Source organism: Anguilla rostrata, chromosome 13 (genome assembly GCF_018555375.3).
Source record: "Anguilla rostrata isolate EN2019 chromosome 13, ASM1855537v3, whole genome shotgun sequence".
Taxonomy (NCBI): domain Eukaryota; kingdom Metazoa; phylum Chordata; class Actinopteri; order Anguilliformes; family Anguillidae; genus Anguilla; species Anguilla rostrata.
The window spans coordinates 24,548,431-24,570,730 of record NC_057945.1 but is presented as its reverse complement, the minus strand read 5'-3'; positions in this window follow the sequence as shown (position 1 = coordinate 24,570,730).

Genomic DNA, 22,300 nt, shown 5'->3' with positions numbered 1-22,300 from the left:
GGATGAGCTACAGTGTCGATGTAAGCTCCCCTTCTCCATAAGGCAATACCCCTGGGTAAACTACAATTCCCAGTAGTGCTGAGTAGGAGGAGATCACAAAAGCAAATGTTTCATATGCTGAACATGATTGTTTTGCCTAAATCTGCTTTGGCTAGTTGAGGAACATCTACAGTAACTCCTGACCACTTATATCTAACTTCCCAGGGCAGGAGACAAATACTTGAGATAACTACAGATTATCATGAAGTATCTCACCTCAAGCTAAGGGCCAATCATTTGCTGCTCCAGATTACAATAAGGTGAGACGAAAAACTGGCTGGTATTTTACAAACCAAGTTTTTATGACTGTGAATCACTATATTAGAGAACAAAGCTTCCTCTTCCACATTACAGAATATTCCAATGAAACATGATATAATATCTCTCTCATGCGAATCTCCTCTGTTCAGACCTGAAGGTTTTTGTTTCTATGCGCAGAGAAGAGAATCTGTTCCCAAGCCACCAGTCTAAGAGAGAAAAGGTTCATTTAATGAGAAATAAAACCCACAGATCTTTTTAAAATTGACACCCTGTGAAACAGCTACCACTTAAGGGATTTTGTTTCATTTCCATGTTTGTATAATACTTTTCTTTTCTAATGTCGCCCTGAAACAAATTAAAATGTTCTTAGCGAAGTGAAATTAACTTAGAGGGACACTTTAAGTTTGGGGAAGTGGCACTTGTCTCTTCTGTCACAGCTGAACCACCCACACTTGGGCAAAGGGCACTGCAGGTAGAGAACATTCATCAACTTGCAGCCAGTCACAGTTCAACAAAAAAGCCATTCTGTGCTACGGGAAAGCTGTGCCGGTTGGAGGACAGGTGTACCTCCCTGATACAAAACATTGCTTGTGGGCACCTGGCACACTGTTGGGAAGACCTCATGCACATTTACACTGACCCAACTCCTAGCCTGATGCTGGTTTTATCCAACCGCTGCAGATGCCTGGTCATAGTCAGGTAAAAACATGGATGACCCTTGTCACTTTTCCTGTATCTATTAAGAGATTCTATTAAATCTAGAAATTATGTAAATGGAATGGAGAGCGCTTTTGGAGCACAGGTCAAGAGCAGTGTGATTTATCTAACTTTTGATCTGGGTCAGTGTTTGGTCCAAATGGAGGAGCCTGGCTTTGATTCAGGATGTGGGGACTGAGAGCAGGAACACTGCGAGTGAAACCAGCGTTCAGCAGTTAGACTGTCAGGGCCACTGAACATCAACCATGCCTGATGCTGCTGACTGTTGACAGGAGCATATGGTGCACTTCACCGGGCTTCAGTGGAAAGCATAAACCCATCCTTACATCTTCAGGAAGCATACCAAAACTCAAACTCATCTCTGCATTTTCACACACAATACTGCATCTCAAACCCCTCCCTATACCTTAAGCACACCATAACTCAAACTCATTCCTGCACTTTCGCACACTGCACTGCAACTCGAACCCATTCCTATACCTTCATGCACCCTACTACAACTCAACCCATCTCTACACCTTCACAAATTTTACTTTCTCAACTGGGAAATTCATAACTTATTAACCTCTTACCACCCACCCCCCTTTTTGGAAAATTCTGCTTTGTTCATATCCATGCAACTTTTGTGCTAGGATCCCGTGCTAATTTTATACAGCGCTAGCGTCCCACGGGCAAGACAGTGGGTGGTAAAAGGTATGAAAATTCCAAACTTCACTGCATTATATGTATATTACATTTCAAATGAAATGCTATTGCTCCTGACAGTCACAGTTGTGCAAAGCAAGACCATGATGACAAACAAGACCAGTTGGAAACAAATATAATTTCAAGCAACAGAACAATCAATATTTAGTGAAAAGCAGATCAGACTCAACCATTATCTGCAAAAGTAAAATGAGATATAAAGGACATGAATATTTCCTTTTCATGTATATGGTATTGTATATCTACATGCTTTAACATAATTTGATTAATAACTGGTTATTAGGGTGCAATCAAATTTTTATTGTTTTTATTTTTTATATTTTATTTACTTAACAGACAAACAAACAGACATTAACATAAATATGAACATTATGAGGAACATACATCTGTCACATATATCTGACTGCATTACTTTCTACAGAGAGGTGAATTTGAGGTCCTTTACAGCCTTAAATCTACTCTGTAATCCAGGTCCAGGTAGCAGATGCTACACACAGTGACAGACAGCATAACCGTTTCACCTTTTCAGCTAGAGAGAGTGGGAGTGGGGAGGTGGAGCTGAGTGATGACATCCCCACTGTATGCACCTCCCAGCAGCACATTAACATAGGAACAGGTGCTAGTTCTGCCCCAGGGGCAGTAGTGTAATTTGGAGGGAAGTCCAGGGAACTGGGCTGCTGGATGTGGCAAGGATGGGCATGGTCTTGGAGGAGAAATTTGACTGGTCTAATGCCTGTCCAACCCCCTCTCAGCACATTGTTGCTAGGCAGATTTTGGCTTGTTTACCTTTAACTGGGAATCTCATTCCACTCTGCTGTGGCTTTGTGTTTCTACTGTACTACAGTGTTCTGCCTGCTTTCCAGTGCAGAGGATAGGTTTCTCCCCTTTTTCCTGCCAAAGCAGTGTTAGGTCCCTTCTCACAAACTCTACTGAATTACAGCTTTTTTGACCTCCCTCCATTTAAGAAGACCTCCATTTCATAATCAATTTTCAAATAGGTTGTCGTTGGTGTTTTAAATTTAAATTGGCCCCTTGCATGGTCTTGGAACTGTATGGATCTGCTCTTGCAACACGATGCATGTCTTTAATATCAACAAGAGAACCACTGCTGCCTCAGTCCTTCCTGTGAGTGTGGTTCAATGTCCTGAGCAGCATCTTCTCTGTGTAAATCATCTTGACAGACAACTAATGGGGCAACATGCTGTAAAATCACACCACTGTAATACAGTGATAACAATAGTGGTTCACTTCACATGATAGCAGTAATGATGATGTGACATCAAAGCTCTTGTGCCTCGTAAAATATAAGAAAACAGTAAAACCTTCTCGACACAGCGACGATCATACGCTCAATGCAATGTTTGTGTTTGATTTATTGGTCCCTTGAAGCAATGTGGCTGGTCAGAAAGTAATCAGCTGAATGGGACCTGATCTTGTGTGTAAAAAAGATTTATGCATTTCGAGTAAGCAGTGCTCAGTCTCTACAAGTGATAAAGATCACGTTGTGCATGGGGAGCAATGATCTCCTTCTGCTTCAAGGACAACAGAAATGAAACTGAACCATGTATATGAGAATTATCTGATCTAAACTAACTGGAGTTGGTGGGGGGGGGGGGGGGGGGGGATGGGAAAACAGGAAGGAAGACCAGTTATGTACTCAGAGACAGCAAATGTGACACCAAAACAGCAACACATTGTTATTGTATTTATTGTTTATTATTCAGATTCTTTGTCTTTAAATTATTCTTATGAATATTATTGTTTTTAATATTTGGTAATGTATAATAATAATTATAACTTATAACTTATTTCCAAACTGATTTATAATCTATAAATAATATCAGATGGAGAGTATGCTCATTTGTAATGTTCTCTATGCTGTATGTGCATTTGTCTAAAGGTAGCCTATCTTTGGCATTACAGTGCCTCTTCTCTGAAGAATGATAGCTGGGGTGAAGTTCAGGTCTGACAGTAGCTTCGATCCAGAGTGTACATGTTTAAAACTCCCACCTGTGGACAGAGGATAGAAATATCCTCATCAGTTCTAACATAAACTGGTACTGATACAGTTCTGAAGATGTTTTATTGAAGATATAGGAATCATTGTGGAACGGGGAATTGAAAGGGATTTTTTTTATTGCCTCGTGTTCCATAAGGCCACTTGCATCGGTAGAGAGTGCATCCTTGAAAAGCATGCAAAAGGACACGCAATTTAAATATTAACTACTTTTGCCTGGTAACCACATGTGCTGTCCCACCAGCCTCTTCCTGAGCTGCTAAATGTGAGAAAGGTTTATTCATTAGTTATGACCTGAGAGGCCTGCTTCAGAGGACACCAGAGGACTGTCCAGGCAAGTGGCTGAGTATGAATGTGTGTGTGTGTGTGTGTGTGTGTGTGTGTGTGTGTGTGGGCATGTGAGTGTGTGGGGCTGGAGAGGGTCAGTGCTTTCAGGAATAGCCATTGCACTCAATGCACTGATGTAATCCTGGTGACAACAACAGTATGAATCTAATGGGGTTGCAGATAGGGTGAAAAATAATTTTAAAATGCTGGCATGTACATTTAACAGCAGAAACAGGATAAAGTAAGACTGTGTTTGGCCAATGTTCTTTCTAGGTATTGGAATCCCCATGCCAATAATATGTTTACACCCTTCAGTTAATTTGTTCTAATAATAACATAAATGTTAACAAATAAAGGCCAAAAATAAAATGAGTAAATTCTTATAAATGCATTCAAACACAAAACTTTCAATAAAAAGCTGTGATGAAAAAGCAAAGAGCTACATTCATGTACTGATTGTTCAAGTGGAGTCAAGAGAGTCTGATGCCTTTCTGAAAGCACTTGTACTGAATTTAAGTAAAACCACAATGGGGGTTGCACCACAGTGATTCAGCAGGGACCCACACATTAGCAACGGGAAACTGAGACCGTTGTGTCTGTCGTACACCTCCTTCCTGTCTGGGGAGACAGTTAGAATTAAATAATGACCAAAAAGGGAGATCAAGAGTAACAGACTTATGTGGACAAATCTGACTATAAGAACTGAAGAAGATGAGACCAATATAAGTTCTGAGTACCATTTATCCCAATCACAGTAACGTCCTATCTCTCTTTCAGACTGACTTTAAGCTTCTTTGGAAAATGTTGATACCAGGCAGACACTTGGCTTTAGAATGAGCCTGTATGCATTTCTGTGCAGTTTCTCAGAAGCCTCTCTTGGTTAAATTGTGATTTTATTGCACTGATGTATGTGAAATGCTGTGTGATCAATGTGGGAAAGTTTTACACTGGGACGATTACAGATTAAAGAATGCAGCAGCTAAACCATGTGCCCTCAGTATACCTCATTGTGAGATTAGAAAGGTTGACTCAAAATCAAATTCATACCACTGTCAGCCCAAATGTCAGGCACTCACCTAGGACCTGGTGTCTCTTGATAGTTCTGCGGTGATATGGGCAGCAGATAAGTGCAGTGAAATGAGGACAATTTTCTTTCACCATCCAAACCTGCATTTGCCTTTCAACATTTCCCAGAATCAAAATAATTGCCTCCCCAGGATATTACTGGCAGACAAATGCCTCAGCGCCAGTGTGTTGTGTGCTCTCATAGTTGTACTGAATATAGGAGAGCAATTATGATACATTTACTCTTGACATATTTCAAAAACTGAATGCACAGAAATCATGTACTGCATAATTCATACTGATTTCAGATCAAGTCACATTCTTTTACAGCACCGTAGTCAATTTTCATGCCACTGACATTGCAGAAATCCATCTGTAATTGCAGGCAATCAAACTCTCCCCAGTGGGAATCTCTAAATTGCACTAAATGGGCAAATAGTCCCGGTGTGGTCCAGCTGTGTGGTATTGATGTTCTGCCTGTTTCAGAGGACACATTCCTGTACCTGGCAGCATCCCTTGTATCCACACACAGTTACACTACAATAATTATTTTACTTTCTTTCAAGGCTCTTTACCTGGGTAAAAAGGAGTGGGAAAAGGGATTAATTTTAATAGACACCATAGCTTATAATTTAAAACACACACACACACACACACACACACACACACATACAAAAACATGTGAGTAATTGTTCCTACATTCTACATTATTTTTAGGAGTGATGGAAGAATTAGGTTTCATATACACCCAAATCAGCCATGCTGCCAGTCCCAAACTTATTGGTATGAACCAATTGAAAGGCCTCCAAAGCAGAGTACTATCCATTGATCAGATTAGTGCATCCCTGACACCATATGCCATATGACACCATTTTTAATTGTGTTTGTAATCTCGGCTACATTGAAAATGAGGGCCTGGCCCTCAATTGTACTGGCAAGAATTTAAATAAAGGTTCTGACTGATATGCTCATGTGAATCATTTGAAGCCTCATAACATGTCACTCGTTTTAGTAATTTATAGCAATTTATTCTATACCTTAGATCTAGTGTAACTGCAGGCCTATGTATCCCAGTTCCTACAGGAGTTCCTAAGCAGTGCTGTCTCACTCCTGGTACAAAGTAAAATGTCTACTGCTAAATCAGCTCTTACAGACTACATATGATCCTGCTCTGCTTTTACTGGACATCACTACCTGTTCCACCATGTGCTTTCTGTGGAGGTTTCAGCACTGTGGACAGAGGAAATATCTGGTTTGCCTACTGCTCCAAAAGAATAAGCTGAGATTCTATGTTATTTTTTACATAGAAATTAATTTTATAGAATGCATGTCTGCATGAGTGTTTAACTGTATACATCTCTTATAAACAAATACAGAAATAAGCAGGAAGCAGGAAGCAACAGGACGGTTCTTGTTGAATGCTAAAGCCCTTAGAAGTTTAGGTGGGGTGGAAGGCAGTGCACTCCAGGGGTTACAGAGGGATGCAGTGCTGTCTTGGTTTTACATGGAGGAACAGCATGTCTGACGAGGAGCCGTTCAGCTTCAGATGAGCAGTCATGCAGGAGGAGGTGTCAGAGTGACCTGCTGAGATTTTTAAGGAGACCAAGTGGAGGTCTGCTCATTTAATAATATGCCTGAAGCAAGGGAGGAGATTTTGTTATGAATGTTGGGAGGGTTGGAATGCATAGCCTAGCCATAAATAATATTTAAAAAACAGCTGTGAAATGATCATTTGTCTTGTGAATTTGTGAAGGTGAAAATAGCTTACTACATATTATTGATCAGTAAGGCTTGATATTTGTCACAGAAGGTATTGACTGAAGTCACGGGCAGTCATGGCAAAATTGTTGAAAATCACAGAAAACTGAAAGTAATGGAAAGAAAAGAAAAATACATTTATTAATAAAATTCATTAATAGATCTCATGCGCATCATGCACACCATTACTGTATGTCCATTTTTATTTATTTAAAGTTTGTTTTGGTTCAATATGTTGCACTTTGCACGGTTTGAGTCTTTAATGAGCGCTTGTTGTCATTAATGCTACGGTAATGACAGAACGAGTAATGGCATCGATACTGTTGACAGGGGCCATAAACATCTGATTGCAACAACTGACAAGAATGAGAAACTTAATTCCATTGCATTCAGAATCTGTAGGTTTATATCTATGGCAATAGGCTATTGTTAAAATGTGTACGCCAATACAAATAACACCGAAGGCTACATTAAGGTTGACAGTTATCATCCAAAACTAGGAAATCTCTAAAATGGCAAAAATGGCGAAAGTCACGGAATCTGTGGCACCCACAACTTCCATGACAAATGCTCAGCCTTACTGATCAGAATATTCCAATCACATTATGATATACTCATCTTTATTATATGACATTATTTTTCTCATCATCATGCAATATTGTTGGGGGGGGGGGGGGCTTATGAGATTCAACCATGTAGCAGTCTCCTGGAAATGGTTACTTTGCTTTGGACTTGTTTCATTTTTGATGCACACACAAGTAGTTCGTATCTCCCTTGTTTGCCTTGCCAGGGAGATGCAGCAAACGTCTGTGTGGGATTTGGGGACAGTTTGTAACAGCATCATTTAATGAGTGAGCCCAGCAAAAGCCCAGTAACCTGTAAGCGTGCTCCCTTTGAAGAAGGAAATTTCCCACATTTCCCTCTGAATCTAAATGACTATGACAGCTCCATACTAAATATATTACGGTGTGTGACAGAAATGTGAGAGTACCTGGAAGTTCTTCATAAAAAATTCAAAAATGCAAATAAAAAGAGTTTTGAATGCACTTTGTGACTACTACTGGATGGATGGAGATTGTACTGAGATCACAAATAAGCCTGGTGTCAAAAGCTGTGCTGGGCAGTTGACAGCACCTACTGATCATGGGCAGGAAGTAATGGTGGAAAATGGATTTTACATGGCCATGAGAGGCATTTTCTAAAGCAAATTTGGTATTGTATTCAGGCACATTTCTCAGTGGCTGCATTTGACAGATGGAGTTCAATTCTTGGTCTCATGGGGTCTTACCCACAATGCACTCAGTGACAGTCAATGTACCCCACTCTTCAAATAGCAGACAGCTCGAGATACTTATCAAGATTACCAGACAGCTTGTAGCAGCCTTTTTTCTTATGTGGTGTTTTTTTTTATTATACCTTTTTAGTCAGTAAACCTTTCCTCTTGCTCTCTCCTGTGTAGCAACATTCACACGGTGCACCAACTACACGCACAAACATATTAACAGTACTTAATTCAGTCAGACATGCAAAATACTGCATGTTCTTGTTTTCAAACTTTAACATTTAATAATCTTGGGGAGCTGCTCAAAGTGTATGACGGTGAATTGTTCAGAGTTAATATTCTAACTTGAATTTGCTACAGCAATTACTGCTGTGTATATTGCATGCATGTCACTGGACTCATACATTTTTAAAAGGATACTTCTCAAAAGAATAATCTCAATGTACCACGATCTTCATGAGGGAATGACTATTAGGATGACACATTCCCATGCTCACAACATTGCTCTGCTATGACTGTGCAACACTAGAGCATTCCTTATGCAGTATCTCTGAGTATTTTTATCCTTAGTAAATAAGTAGAGGTGTCAGAGTTTTGTCGCGCTGAGGAGAGGTTTGCTTTTGCTGCTGTAGACCGGCCCCTCAGCTGCATCTCATCTCCATTCAGAAGTCTGCATCATCCCCATTCATTCCCTGGACAGAGACATCAGCTGGCTGTTTCTCATCATCTCAGCGCATCCTGTCCCAACTAAAGGAATCCTCAGCTGGGAGAGCAGGAGATCCATGTCCCTTCAGCTGGGGCCCTGGGCCCCATAACTATTCTCCAATTAGACAGGAACACATGCCCAGTTCCAAAAGTCTATCATTGGGGGGGGGTTTCTAATGGCAGAAGGACTAATATGACAACAGCAATGACAGTCATAAAGACATAGAGGTTCCCTTGATGATGCTGCCATAGCATATATGCATGCATTCATCAGTGACCTTCTGATTTTGTGCATTTCTGTCCTGAAACATCATAAAGAGCACAGATAAAATGAATAACCAAAAATACCCTCTTTTTCCAAAAACATAATTATCGAACCTATCTCCTCTGAATTGTAATTAAAAAATAGGAATTCTCATGAAATCTCTCTGTTCAGCAGGCAGAATGAATTAAGGTAATTAATTAATGAATTTCTATCTGTCACTGAGACTTTAATGGCCATAAGGTCCCTTTAAAAGTACGTGCTTGGCTTTGGTGTTTGCAAAGATTTATGACTGTTACTGTACAACTCTTCCTCTCAAATTCTAAATGACGTGCCCTGTACTGTATAATGAAAATTGCAGTGCACCACACATAACTCGATTAACCTTTATTCAGAATCTAGAGAGAACGAGTGACTTCCATGAAAAATGGAAAGGGGACCCAGCTGAAACATATAACGAAGCATCAATCATTTCTGTCTGTGACTTTCAGTCCAGCGGGTTTCAAAAAAAGAAAGGTTATATCTACTATGTGTGTGACAGCGGCAAAGAATCCAAACGAATCAAAAAAGTTCCTTTGGTAAAACAACTAGTTAGCAATTCACAAATCTCACCTTATATATGGCTTATGCATTTTGCCCAGGTGTAGAAAGCAGTTTGGTGTATTTTGTCAGATATTGCAGTTGACAAAAAATAATAATAATAAAAATAAAAAAAACATGTAATGTAAATCATTGAAAGCATTTAACCTTTCTACTGGTAATTCTCAGATTAATTTATTCTTACAAGAGGTTCTGTATATTCATATAAGCAGAGTACATTCAATTCACTTGAATGGAATTATTTTTGTAATAATGTAGTTCTTATTGACATCAGGTCTGTGAGCAAATCTGTGCTTATTTTAGTATAGTTTAGAGAGAAGTACAGTAGTTACAGTTCTGGACAGTGAAACAATTTTACACATCTTTTTTTAATGAGAATTTCTAGCACATAATCCACGGTGAAATGCTGCTTCTGAAGGTTAAATATACTGGCCACTTGGTGGCACAGTCTACTCAAGTGAAATAAAATTGATGTCTTTTATTTATGTTTTTTGATGAAGGTTACGTTGCTAGCTGCCATTTTACTATACACATGGAAAAATCACAGCTGCAGCCAACTGAGCTTTTGAAATATGAATTAATTTGTGTCATTTTGTGATCTGGCAATCATTTAAGAAATTACTTGATAAACCTGTCCAGTATTAATGGCAACTCCTTCATGCAGAAGGTTTGAGTTTAGACTGAAGGATAGTCAGAGCCTTGAATAATTTTCAGTTCTTCGCCAGCACACAGGACCTTTCTTATCTGCCACATTGAAGAGCAAACCTTGTTTTATGTGATCTCATTTTCCTATTTTTTGGGAAGCAGTTAAATATTGGATAGGCTAATCAAAGCTTTCTCCACAGGCTACTGTTAATGCCTTGTGAGGATGATAGGAGAATTGGCCATTGTTAGCTAGGTTGATAGTGAACTTTAAATAGCCAGCTTTAAATTAGTGAGGACCTCTCTAAATGTATTTGTGTGTGTGTGAGTGTATGTGAGAGAGAGAGAGAGAGAGAGAGCCACAATTCCACCATCATATGCAAAGGGATCACATGCAATGATATAAAAAATGGACTGTGATTGCCTTTTGAGCTTATCTCCAAATCAATCATACAGAAATGAGATCAGGAGCAGCATGTGAATCCTAATGTTTTAACATCCCCAGTCAGAGTACCTCGGTCAATGCATGAATTTATGTTCGTAACATTGAGTGGTTTTGTGTGTGTGTGTGTCAAACACGGGGCAAATACAACGGCAAGCCATAACAGAAAAAAGCTAAAGATTCTGCAGTGAGGCTCCCTTTGAAGGTGGAGATGAAGAAAAAAACACTTTGCTGCAGCGAGTTACTTTCATCCTTAGTTTGGATAAATGAGCCTCTGCTGCTGAACTAGCAGAGGTGAACAAGACTGCAGAGGTAGGAGGATTAGCTGATCCCTAGAGAGGACACCCCCCACACAAGACAGAAAATGTACCAACACATCCCATGGGGCTTGGAGCTGCAGCTGCATTATGGGAGCTGTTTGGGCTAAAAGTTTGCGCTGCAGTTCTTCCCGGCAGCAGCCTCCAGAGTTTCAGCCCTGTTTGCAGCAGAAACATCAGCAGTACCCGCCCCGCTCACCGTTCTATCCTCCATTTCCCAGCACAGGGAAACACAAGCAGCAGGGGTGGGGGGAACAAATGATCTATCCTGCACTGCTGAGGCTAATCAGAAGTGCACTGTATGACACAAATGCTGAGGTATTTCTTTGTTTTGGGGACCAAGGAGAAGTTGTCAATATTTTTTCTTCATCCTTGATTTCCTTGCGTTTAATCTCTTTTTTCCGTTGTTCTCACCTCTGTAGCAAAATGTCTATGCAATGTTGTTTTCATAACATCTTACACTGAAAAAAGTTCCCTTTGGAAGGTTCATTAATTGGCCATTTATGATTATTTATTTAAGAGCCCAATATAATTTAATTTCAATTTAATTTCCCTGGTCGCATTCAAATGGCTGAGACTGCACCTTTCTGGCTATGACGCTCAAACTCAATGAAATCACACAATATTGTATTGGCAGGCTTGACTTCTTCCAAGTAAATCATTGCTATAGTTTTACTCCCTTAAAACTGCATACTATTATTTGGAAAATCTAAAATAATGGTATAAATGACAGGCTTCTGGAAGCCCCTTTCTGGGACATAAAACAGCAGCAGAAATGAGTGTTGATGTTATCAGAGTCAAACCGGTGCCACTATAAGGTAGTTAAAGAAAAAAAAGAAATGATTTCAAAACCTCCGAACGGTCGGGAGCAATAAATGGCTGCGTTAGCTGACTGGCCAAGATATATTGAGTTAATTACATCTCTTTCCACCTGAGACTCAAGCAGGCAGTCTGCGGAGGAGATAACACCGGCTACAGTAGAGCTGCCTGCTGTTCTGCCTTCAGTGCAGGGTACGCTCAGTGCATCAGCTAAAACGTGTCTCTGCAGAAAGAACACATGCAGCTCAAAAAACGTATTTTATCCTTTTTGTTTTAAATAAACAAAAATGTGTTTATTAAGAATCCGTTTTCTCACTATACCCAGTAACGAACAGTTATTACTTTGTGTGATGGACTACTGTAATTCCTCTGTCTTCTCTCTGCCAGCCCTCCAAACAGAGTGGCAAGTTTCTCTGATTTCATAACATTTATCAAAATGAAAATGACATGTCAAAAGTTTCCACCCCTACACATTTTTCTAAAAGATTCTCATGAGCATGTTCCCTTAAGAGGTGAAATTCATTTCACCTTCTATTCTCTATGTAAGGTTATGCTGCTATCTGACAGTTGATGTGGTGTGTAAATTCCAAAAACTATGATCATCTGCTGCATTTATATTAGCACAATACATTAAACATTGTTTGACCATGGTGACGTACATTAAATGCACTGATTGATAAAGGGCAGTGGTTTGCAGTGCACATGGGCACATACATTCAAATGGCCATCACATTGATGCTGTCATGTTTTCATATTGGCTGAGAAGTGGTACACAACATCAACGGTGACATGCAAACAAGACTGTCATGTTAAATGAGGGTGTATTGATTTCCACCTCAGGGGAGAAGGAAGGATAAAATGTCAGTGGGGGGAATCTCCCAATGCTGAATGCCTGAGAGGCTGGGAATCACCAGCAGGGAAAGGGGCATCTATCATTGGAACAGACAATCTTTAATAGGAGCATGCTTACTATAGGGCATATTATGCTACAGAACTGATAAAAATACCGGTTCATTTACATACAGGAAGAATAACCAAAATAACCATTTTAGAGTGGAATGCTGATTTGTTTCTCTTTGTGTGTGGGCAGAAAAAAAGGAAAAGCAAAGACTCTACAATTACTGTGGAACATATGTTTTCCAGTCCTGGCAATCAAAAAACACTACAAACCATTTGCTTGTGCCTCTCCACCACCAACCTATATGTGCGTCTCTTTTCTCCTGTTAAACAGCAACGGTGGCTAACCGAGAGTAGCAGTTTAGCTCATACTCTGCTTGTCACCATGGGAGGTAACATAGCAACACTGATACTAATCTTAGTCTCTCCTACTTACTAAAGGAAAAACAAATTGGACAGTGCAGGAATCTTACCCACCAATCCCTCTGCAGCACTTGTTTGTATAAAATGGCCACCTTTCCTTTTTTATTTACCTGCCATATTGTAATAGTAATTTCAGATATTATTTTTAAGAAGATATGTTGTCATGGGTCTATATCAGCTAGAGTATATACTTCCACTTTCACATGTTGTAAGGTGATTCCTTTTAGTTCCCATTTTTATTAATTCATGTAATTCAATGTAATTTGTATCTTTTATTAATCAAAAATGTGTATGTGCTGCAGACTTATATGTAACAAAATGGAACTAATTTAGTTTTGTTGTTATTGTTATTGTTGCTTTTTGCTTGACTTACACCCATGTGTGTCTGATGCAATATTATATCTGAAAATGAAAAAGAATGCTTACAGAATCCAGGAGGATTGTAAGTGAAAATATTTGCTGGAAGAAGTTGCAGGGAACATGGCTGAAAGAACCCCTGGTGTTGGTAAATGGAGGTTCAGTAACTGTAAAATATTTATGATGCAATCATTGCTTAACTACTTAAGTATTGCAGATATTTTATTCTGAAAATCACTTTTCAGCTGCTATTTTTTATATGCCACACATCCAAGCTGTATTCCCACAAACCATAGTAATTGCTTCATACAAAAGTATATTGTATTTCTTCATTCTTTCATTGTTTGCTAAATTGTATTGGCACTGAGCTAACTTTGCTGCTACAGTCTGGTGTTTGAGAGAATGGAGACATGACTAGTGTCACCCAGGTGAGGAAGTGATGACAATGAAAAAAAAACTATGGTGCCACTTCAAAGTTTTCCAATATTGTAAAGACACACAATATTTGTACACAGAGATCTTGAATGACCTTGCATTGGAGCACACCCCCTCCCTAACCCCCCATCTCCCTCTTCCCTCCTCTGTACTTTTCTAAAGAGATAAAACAGTGCCGAACCCATTTTAAGCCTCTTCAAGTCAAACCACAACATATCTCCCACTGGGGCCAAACCATGACCTACTTTAACACTACAGCTAATATTCTATATCTGCCAAACCCACATTTTTCACTGGCACAGTGCCATGGTTTTACACGCAGCTGTAAATTTGGCAGATAAACTAGGCTCTGTGAGGATATCCCTTTAATATTTTATGTCCTCCAGCACCGTTAAAAAGCACAGGGTTTGGAAATAAAAAATTTGCCCGAGCCCCGATACATTTACGTTTTTATTGGTTTCTTTTTTCTACACTACCGTGAGGGGTTTGGGGGTTGGGCAGAGAGGGAGGCATTGCAGTACAGATATTGGAGCAGAATTTGTACTGTTTCCAAGTCTGATTTCACAACCCTACAGTATATGAGGAATTTGTGAATAAGGGGCATCTTTGTCTGTGCTAGGCTACAGCTCCTCCCAGGGGCTGGTGCAAAACTGGCAGGAAAAATCCACTCATTCATCCAAACTCCCCAATCGTTCACTACTTTTATTTCATTTCCAAGTAGCTGATCCACAGGGCAAATCATTTTAATTAAAAAATTCAAGCATACATTACTACTAATGTTACACCTGCAAGCAAACACAAATGGTAAGACAGCCTGAGCAAAAAAAAAGGAAAAAGGATATTAAAAGTGAAAACAATATCAGATTCTTTTTCCTTCAAACTCATGTTATATGTGCACTGTGTCTGATTTAGACTATGACAACAACTAGACCTGTTTTATCTTAAAAACACTTTTTATGAAAAATATAATTCAAATGAAGGATGCAATTCTTATTTAACTTTCACTGCTACAGTAGAATGAGAGCTTAACACAGCACAATAAATGAGGAACTACTTTTCCCAGACAATAATGCAATGGAAATAAATGAATAAATAACCCCTCATGCCCCCCCAACCCCACCCCCAAACAAAAAATTTATGATTATGACCCAGATATTCATAATGTGAATAACAAGGTGTTAGGCTGTGAGATGGGTGTGAAAATCAATCTCATCGGAAATACAGGAAAGTTGGCAGGTGTGGGAAAGGTGCTGATTGTGTGATAAACACATGGTGTGTGTGTGTGTGTGTGTGTGTGTTTGTGTGTACATGGACAAGGGGTGCTTATGATATGTGTCTCACAACTAAGTCCAATTTAATCTGAATTATTAGGTCTTATCCATTCTAGCTGCTGTGGTGAACAATTCAGCATAATGGACAAATTAGATAACCCATATGAAAATTAGTTCTGCCATGTTTGAATGGATAAGCCTCTTTCCCCTCTTGGCTTCAGTAAATGTACCCACCCCAGCCCACTCTTTCCCAATGATACGGCTTGCCCTCGGTACCATAAGGCCTTTGTGCAGCTATGGTACAGTCCATTCTCAGTAATGATGAATAGCTGAGGAAGCTGTCACTCATGAGGGATGGCCAGGGGCATTGTGGGAAGGCCTGTGTCTCGGTGTGCTCTGCACTGATGTGGTCACACACCGTGCCTCTCTCCCTCGACTAGGGACCTCGTCCTGTAGCTCCGTCCGAGCGAGATGGATTGCCGCCACGGCCCATAAACCATAGTGGCCAACCCATGTTGGACCAGTGTTTCCTTGGTCGACCTCTTGTTCCGTCCCTTGGAGGAAATAATGAGAAGTAATGGCAGTTCAGTGAGGGCATGAGAAAACTGTGCTTACAGGTGGGGAAATGACCTCAGGCGTGGGCTGACGACTCCCTTGCCAATGTGGGGTAGATGCATTAGGCCTCCCTCTTAGTCATTTCCCAATCCCCCCAGCATCAGTCAACACAGACATCATACTGTAGTGTACAAGCAGCACAGGAACCCATTCTGGACCTAGTGCTTGTAATAATTTGTGAGTCATTATATCACAGTTATTTGTTTAGTTTCTTAGCTTTCGTTTAGTTCTATTAGATCAGAATTTAAGAATATCGAACCTACTGTGAAAGCTATAACACTTTAACTTTCATCATATTTTTCTCATTTAACATGCAAAACGCATTGGTCATTGTCATTGTTCCAAAAAAACATTTTCGTCATGTTATTGCCTTCATCATTATCATCAAAAAATGTTGTCATAATTTTAGTTGACGAAAGCAACACTGGCTCAGAGAGAACAGTAAAGATGTGCATTTGAGCTCCATTAAAGGTCAGTGGTTTCAGGGACCCTGAAGATCTGAGATCAGGTATTGTGTTCAGTAGGCAGCATTTATTAAATGTACACATTTTTGTTATGAAAGTTATGAAAATTAATTCTTAAATTAAATTGAATTAATTCTACAAAGAAAATGAATTAAAGTTATTTTTGTGCGCAGTCATGGGTTCAGTTAATGGGCACCTTAGGTTTCAATGACTAATGATATTCACAACTGTATTAAAAAGTAGCAGGACACAGTTTTATTTTCCTTCCATACAGTGATAATCACATGAGACAGAAAAGAAAAAAAAAACTCAGACTAAAGACTAAATTTGAATTCCATTTGAAAGTCCAGTAATGTAGCCTCTTTATCAGTTTGATTACTTGCATTTGAATTAAGGCAAAATTGTATCTGAAATTAGTCCATTAGCATTGTGGTGAGAATACAAATCTTGCCTCCTGGCTTGTTTTTATCAGCTGAAATTGATTTCCACTGTTTCTAAACCAAAACACTTTCACTGATTCTTTCATCCTTATCACTACTGACAGATTACTTCAGGGACTTTTCTTCTCCTTAACACAGACAAAATATGACAAAAATAAATAAATAAACAAATAAACACAGGGATTTGCTGGCATTTATCATTGCATAGCTCATTACTGAGAACCGAGTCCTCAGTTTGCACCGAACTCAGTCATATTTCCATCAAAATTCAGGGTTTTAAAAATTTGAATGGGGACACTGAAAGCCATTAGCACACTTGTGCACTCCTTACTCTGCAGTACAACACAAAAATCTGTTTTAATTTAGGATTACACAGACAATAGGGCTTAGGTATACTGATTACAATCAGGAACATGTATTTGAGAAATAGCTTGTGAAGACTGAAACAAAAAATAAAGCCTGCAAACTCTTAAAATGCAGAAATTGTCAGAATATTTTTGTATATCTGAATATTTCTGCATAATATGTGGATGTTGTTGTCAGGGTCCACTGTATTTTTAGGAACTGAACATGAGTGTATGTGCTGGTCTCTAGGTGTATACTGACCGTAGGTGTGTGTGGCTGTGAGTGCATATTGAGCACCCAGGCAGAAGTGGGTCCTTGAACCCTTAAGCAAGATCTACAATCGGGGGTAGAAGGAGTAATTGGATTAGAACTTCCAAACTGCAACACAAACCTCAAGTTTGCCAGGTGGCTTCCGGCCAGCCTTCGCTTAACCTATTAATTCATTAGCACTGAATCAACTGGTCCAGGCGCCAAACCACAAACACAGGCCGCATCCATGCTGGGACCACCCAGCCACTGAATGGCAATCAAAGGCAGCTCCACATTTTGTCAGCAGCTCTGCAGGTGCCAAGCTGTCTTCAGCTTCACAAGGAGGACGTGCTAATCTGGCTCTCACTTCGGCTAAAAATATGGATAAATAAAACATCATAGGCCTCTGACAGCTTATTTTCCGTCTGTAAAATTGAAGGGATTTCCTGGGATGTGATGAACGGGATTTACACTGAATTTCAAACTTCCTTTCCAGAGCTGTTTTAAAGTACATGTAGAAACAAGAAATTCTGCTGATTTCATCTTCGGATTGTTGTTGCGGGAGGCAGAGAAGTGCAGTATACCATACAGGCTACAGCATGGCACTGACCACACAACCATGGGCTTCATGACTCAGCACTCCACCTAGACCGCATTCACCCACCCCTGCCCCCCACCCATGATTTTCATGCTAAATGTTTAACATCGCCTTTTGAGAGCACTCATGCATCACTCCAAGAGGCACTTACAGTATGTAGGAGGGGCATGGAAATGGATCCCAGAGCTGGAACAGGATTAGCCTTCGATACAGAATGCACATATATGAGTATGTTGCATTCTGTATGTGTATGAGAACATCATATTGACCATGATCAGATCAAATATTATCTCAAAATCAAATGTCATTATTTTACAGTATATCTGATCGAAGCCACCAGAATGTAAGTTTTCATCAATTCAGTTTGCTGTTTTAGAGAGGAAACAGTAACACGTATCAGATAGAAACTAGTTGCAGTCAGTACCTGTGACATGTTCTCCGGAGGTTCATGTATGCAGTATAGTTTCTCAGGACGCTAGATTTTAAACATCTTACCATTTTAACAACATTCATATTTCACTTCAAAGAAAATCACTCAGTAAAGAAGAGACAAATAGTTGCTGGTATGACTGAGCGGGATTATCTCTCTGTGGAATTATGCTCATGGCTAAATAAAAGCTGGGCATGTGTCAGGAGAAGGGTGGCAGGGCTTGGCTATGGACAGAAACTCCTAGATCACTTCTCCTCCTCTCCACTGTCATCCCTCACTTTGGCACATCTGAGAATGAGCAGGGAGATTTGCAGTAGTGATGAAGAGTGCATGAGCCACCGCACTGTCACGGGCAGATTGATCCCACTCTCCACACCTCCTCCATCCCTCATAGACAGGGGAGAGAGAGAAAACCTCTCTGTTAAAGTTCTCAGGGAAGGAATTCTGTGTGTGCACATCACGAGAACTTTGGAATGGCATGCAAGAATCTCATTTGGGGGAAAAAATGATTTTTATTTTATTTTTTTCAATTTTACAGTGTTTTAGGTCAAAGGCTGGATATACTACCGGTTGTTGATGAATCTGTTAAAGAATGTGACACCTTAAAGATGATCACGTTGCTTGGTATAATTACTCACTGGAAACATCTCCCTGACAATAGCATTAGTCAAAGTTTGGCAGAAGAGGAGCAATGTGTCATGGTTCTGTGTTTCTGTCTCTGTTTTTCCTTGTTGGGCCGCCAGACGGCGGCACTTCTGTTTTGTGTCCGGCTCGTTCCCTTGTTAATTGTATTATTGCTTTCAATTATTCTATCATTGTTCTCACCTGTGTCTTGTTATCCCCTCCTTTTCTGGTTTGATTGTTCTTTGAGTTCACCAGTGTCTGGTTACCCCTGTCTATTTAAGTTCTTTGTTCCCTTGACTCAGGTGCTGGTTCCTTGTTTTTGCTTGTGTTTGTTCCCTACTTGTGTTTGTTCTGGCCTGTGGTTTTGACTTGCTTGCGCTCCTGCCATTTGTTCTCTGTTCTTGTGAAGTTCTGTTTTTTTGTATTCTTTTAGTTTTTGTTATATGCCCCTTGTGGCTCTTTGCTTGTTCAGTTTTTTTTGTTAGTAAAGTCTTATTTGTATCTACATTTTTTGAGTTTCGTGTTTGTTCCCACTCTGCGCCTGGGTCCTAGCCCCCGTAGCGTGACACAATGCTCACAGCCAACACTGATATAACACTGTCCAGAGAGAGCGAATTCTCCTCTCCAACACCCATCTTCTCCCCTCCATTGTGCAGTAGGGCAGGGGTGGGTGGGATTCTGAGTAACTGTAGATTCAATTGATTAATTCTGCAGACATGTGTCCTAAAGGAAAACTTTTTGTCAACTCCTTGAAATTAAAATGCTGAGCCGTGCTCTCTGGGTTTGCGATACCATTCTAAGCACTGCAAAGGAAAACACATACACACATAGAAATTCATATTTGGGAAAATAAGTTTTACTTATTCTAAAAATGTTACCTTCTCATTTGAGTTTAGTTATCCACTTGGAGAATTAATCAGTCAAACTACTGAAGGCAAAGTAGTGAAAGTAAGGTGAAACTAGCAAGGAACATTCTGTTACTAATGTTAGCTGCTCGATCATAGTATTAACACAGCAGTTCTTATCGTATGATAAAATGTGTACTGAATGCTATGTGAGCAATTATCTGTGAATAATAGGTTACAAAATATATGGAGTATAACTTTTGCAAAAATCTATATCATCTGTCCTGCCATATTAATATTTAATTTACTGGTCATAGGTAAGTCAAAGGGACATGGTGCATGATATTCATTTATTACTGTTGCTGTAGACAAATTAAACTGTCAGTTATAATTTATCTATCTTCTACTTAATTGCTTTTAAGGCTCAAGCACATTAGTCACAGTCTAGCAAATTCCTTTCAAGTTTGTTGTCAAGAGGCATTTTTCTTAGAACAGCTACTTTGGCTTTAGCTTAAATTGCATCTTTTTTTTAATTACTTCCCTTGATAAATCCAACAAACAAAGTCCTTTGTCTGACACAAACGATCCTCTAATTAAATTGTTTCCACCTACAAACGACCATGTTCATAAGGATTATCTGGGACTGCTTATTACTGAAAATCACTAGCATAGCAATGACTGAAACTGTAAAAATTAATTCTGAGCACATGTAAGACATTAAAGCACCTAACGCCTTCTCCAACTCCTTCGGTGACTACATCCTATGATGGTAATAAGAATGTCAATGTCAAGAGGTGTTCAGAGAGTGTTTTTCATTCTGATGCAAACTTCAGTTTTAAAGTTGAACAATTAATGCTTAATGTATATGCACAACAGACTTCCCACTTACGGCACAAGCTAATTGTATAAAATATAACTGTAGGCTGTAAAGTGTTCTCATATTTCCTCACAGCCAGCTGCAGAAAAAAAAAAGTTCTGGTTGGGGGCTAGAGTAGTAGCAGCTTACTACATATTATGTTTTTGTTTTTTCCCCTGTCACCATTAACCTCTCTCTCACCACCACCAGATACATCAATTTTTTCTGGACTGACCTTCAGGAATAAATATCACAATTAATTAACAACCAGTTTCCCTGAGCATTGCAGAGACATTGATTCCCACAGCTAATCCGTGTATTCACTTTCACAGCTCTGTTGCTTCAGTTTGAAACAATGATTCAGGAGGTCTGCGGGCAGGTGCTTTGATCTGAGAAATGTTTTATAGGATAATAAAAAGATTATGTTAATGTTTGAGACCTTTATCTGACATCTATCATAAGCTGCAGGACACTGTTCATTCACTGGTTTTGGAAAATATATTTATCAATGTAGAAACTTGCAGCAATACCATTATAAAATGTATCTATAAACAGTTTTAAAAAGTACAACATATTCTAAAAATAGAACAATTTTCCCCTTTTGCTGGTGACCACCTAGCCTGCCCATCCTTCACAGACCTCCATAGGTCACCATACCCCAATATGAAACTCCTGCAATAGGCTAGATATGTAACAACCAATCACAGCCTGCAGTTGGGTTAGGCCTTTCGAGGTTTCACTCAAGGGTCCAGCTGGAGTGCTTAGAGATGTTAAGGGGTGTTCTAAAGGTTAATGCCAAGAGGAAGCAACCAGAACAGTGTTGGGGGGTGTTCTATCAGGGGCTTTGGTGAGGGACCACCACTGTGTCTGTGTGGATGTGGGAGTAGAGTTTAGAGGTCCAGGGTCAATAAGACCTGCCTGACCCGGATAGTCTTGGAGCTTTCATTGGCCCCAGCACACATGCAACATGGTTAGGCTTGGACACTAGGTCAAAGGGGGAAATAATTTATCATAAAATCAGTTTTAAACATGTACCTATTACCATGCCTACATGCAGTATAATCATTATTACTTGTCCTCCATCACCAACTCAGAAAATGGCAATACAAAATGTTCCTGTTGTCACTGTTATGTGTCCATTCACTGTCACACACATAAATATAGCATGCTTATACTATATACATTACATGGATTTCTACATTTCTATTTAAAGAAATCACAAACTTGTTCACTTGTTCTGTTCAACCAAACATTCATATGCTTTTTTGACATACTGCACTATACAAGGAAAAGAAAAAACCTTCTGTCATGAAGATATACAACACAATTGAATATTTGAATGAAAAAAAAAGAATTAGGCAATGTGTGAGGCTGTGCATGAGGGTTATTTGCAGCTGAGGGCAAAGACTCACAGTTAATCCCATCAGCATGCTCTGCTTTTTTAAAAATAATGAGCATCCAATCTCAGAAAGCACCCATAGCAGGATAGCATT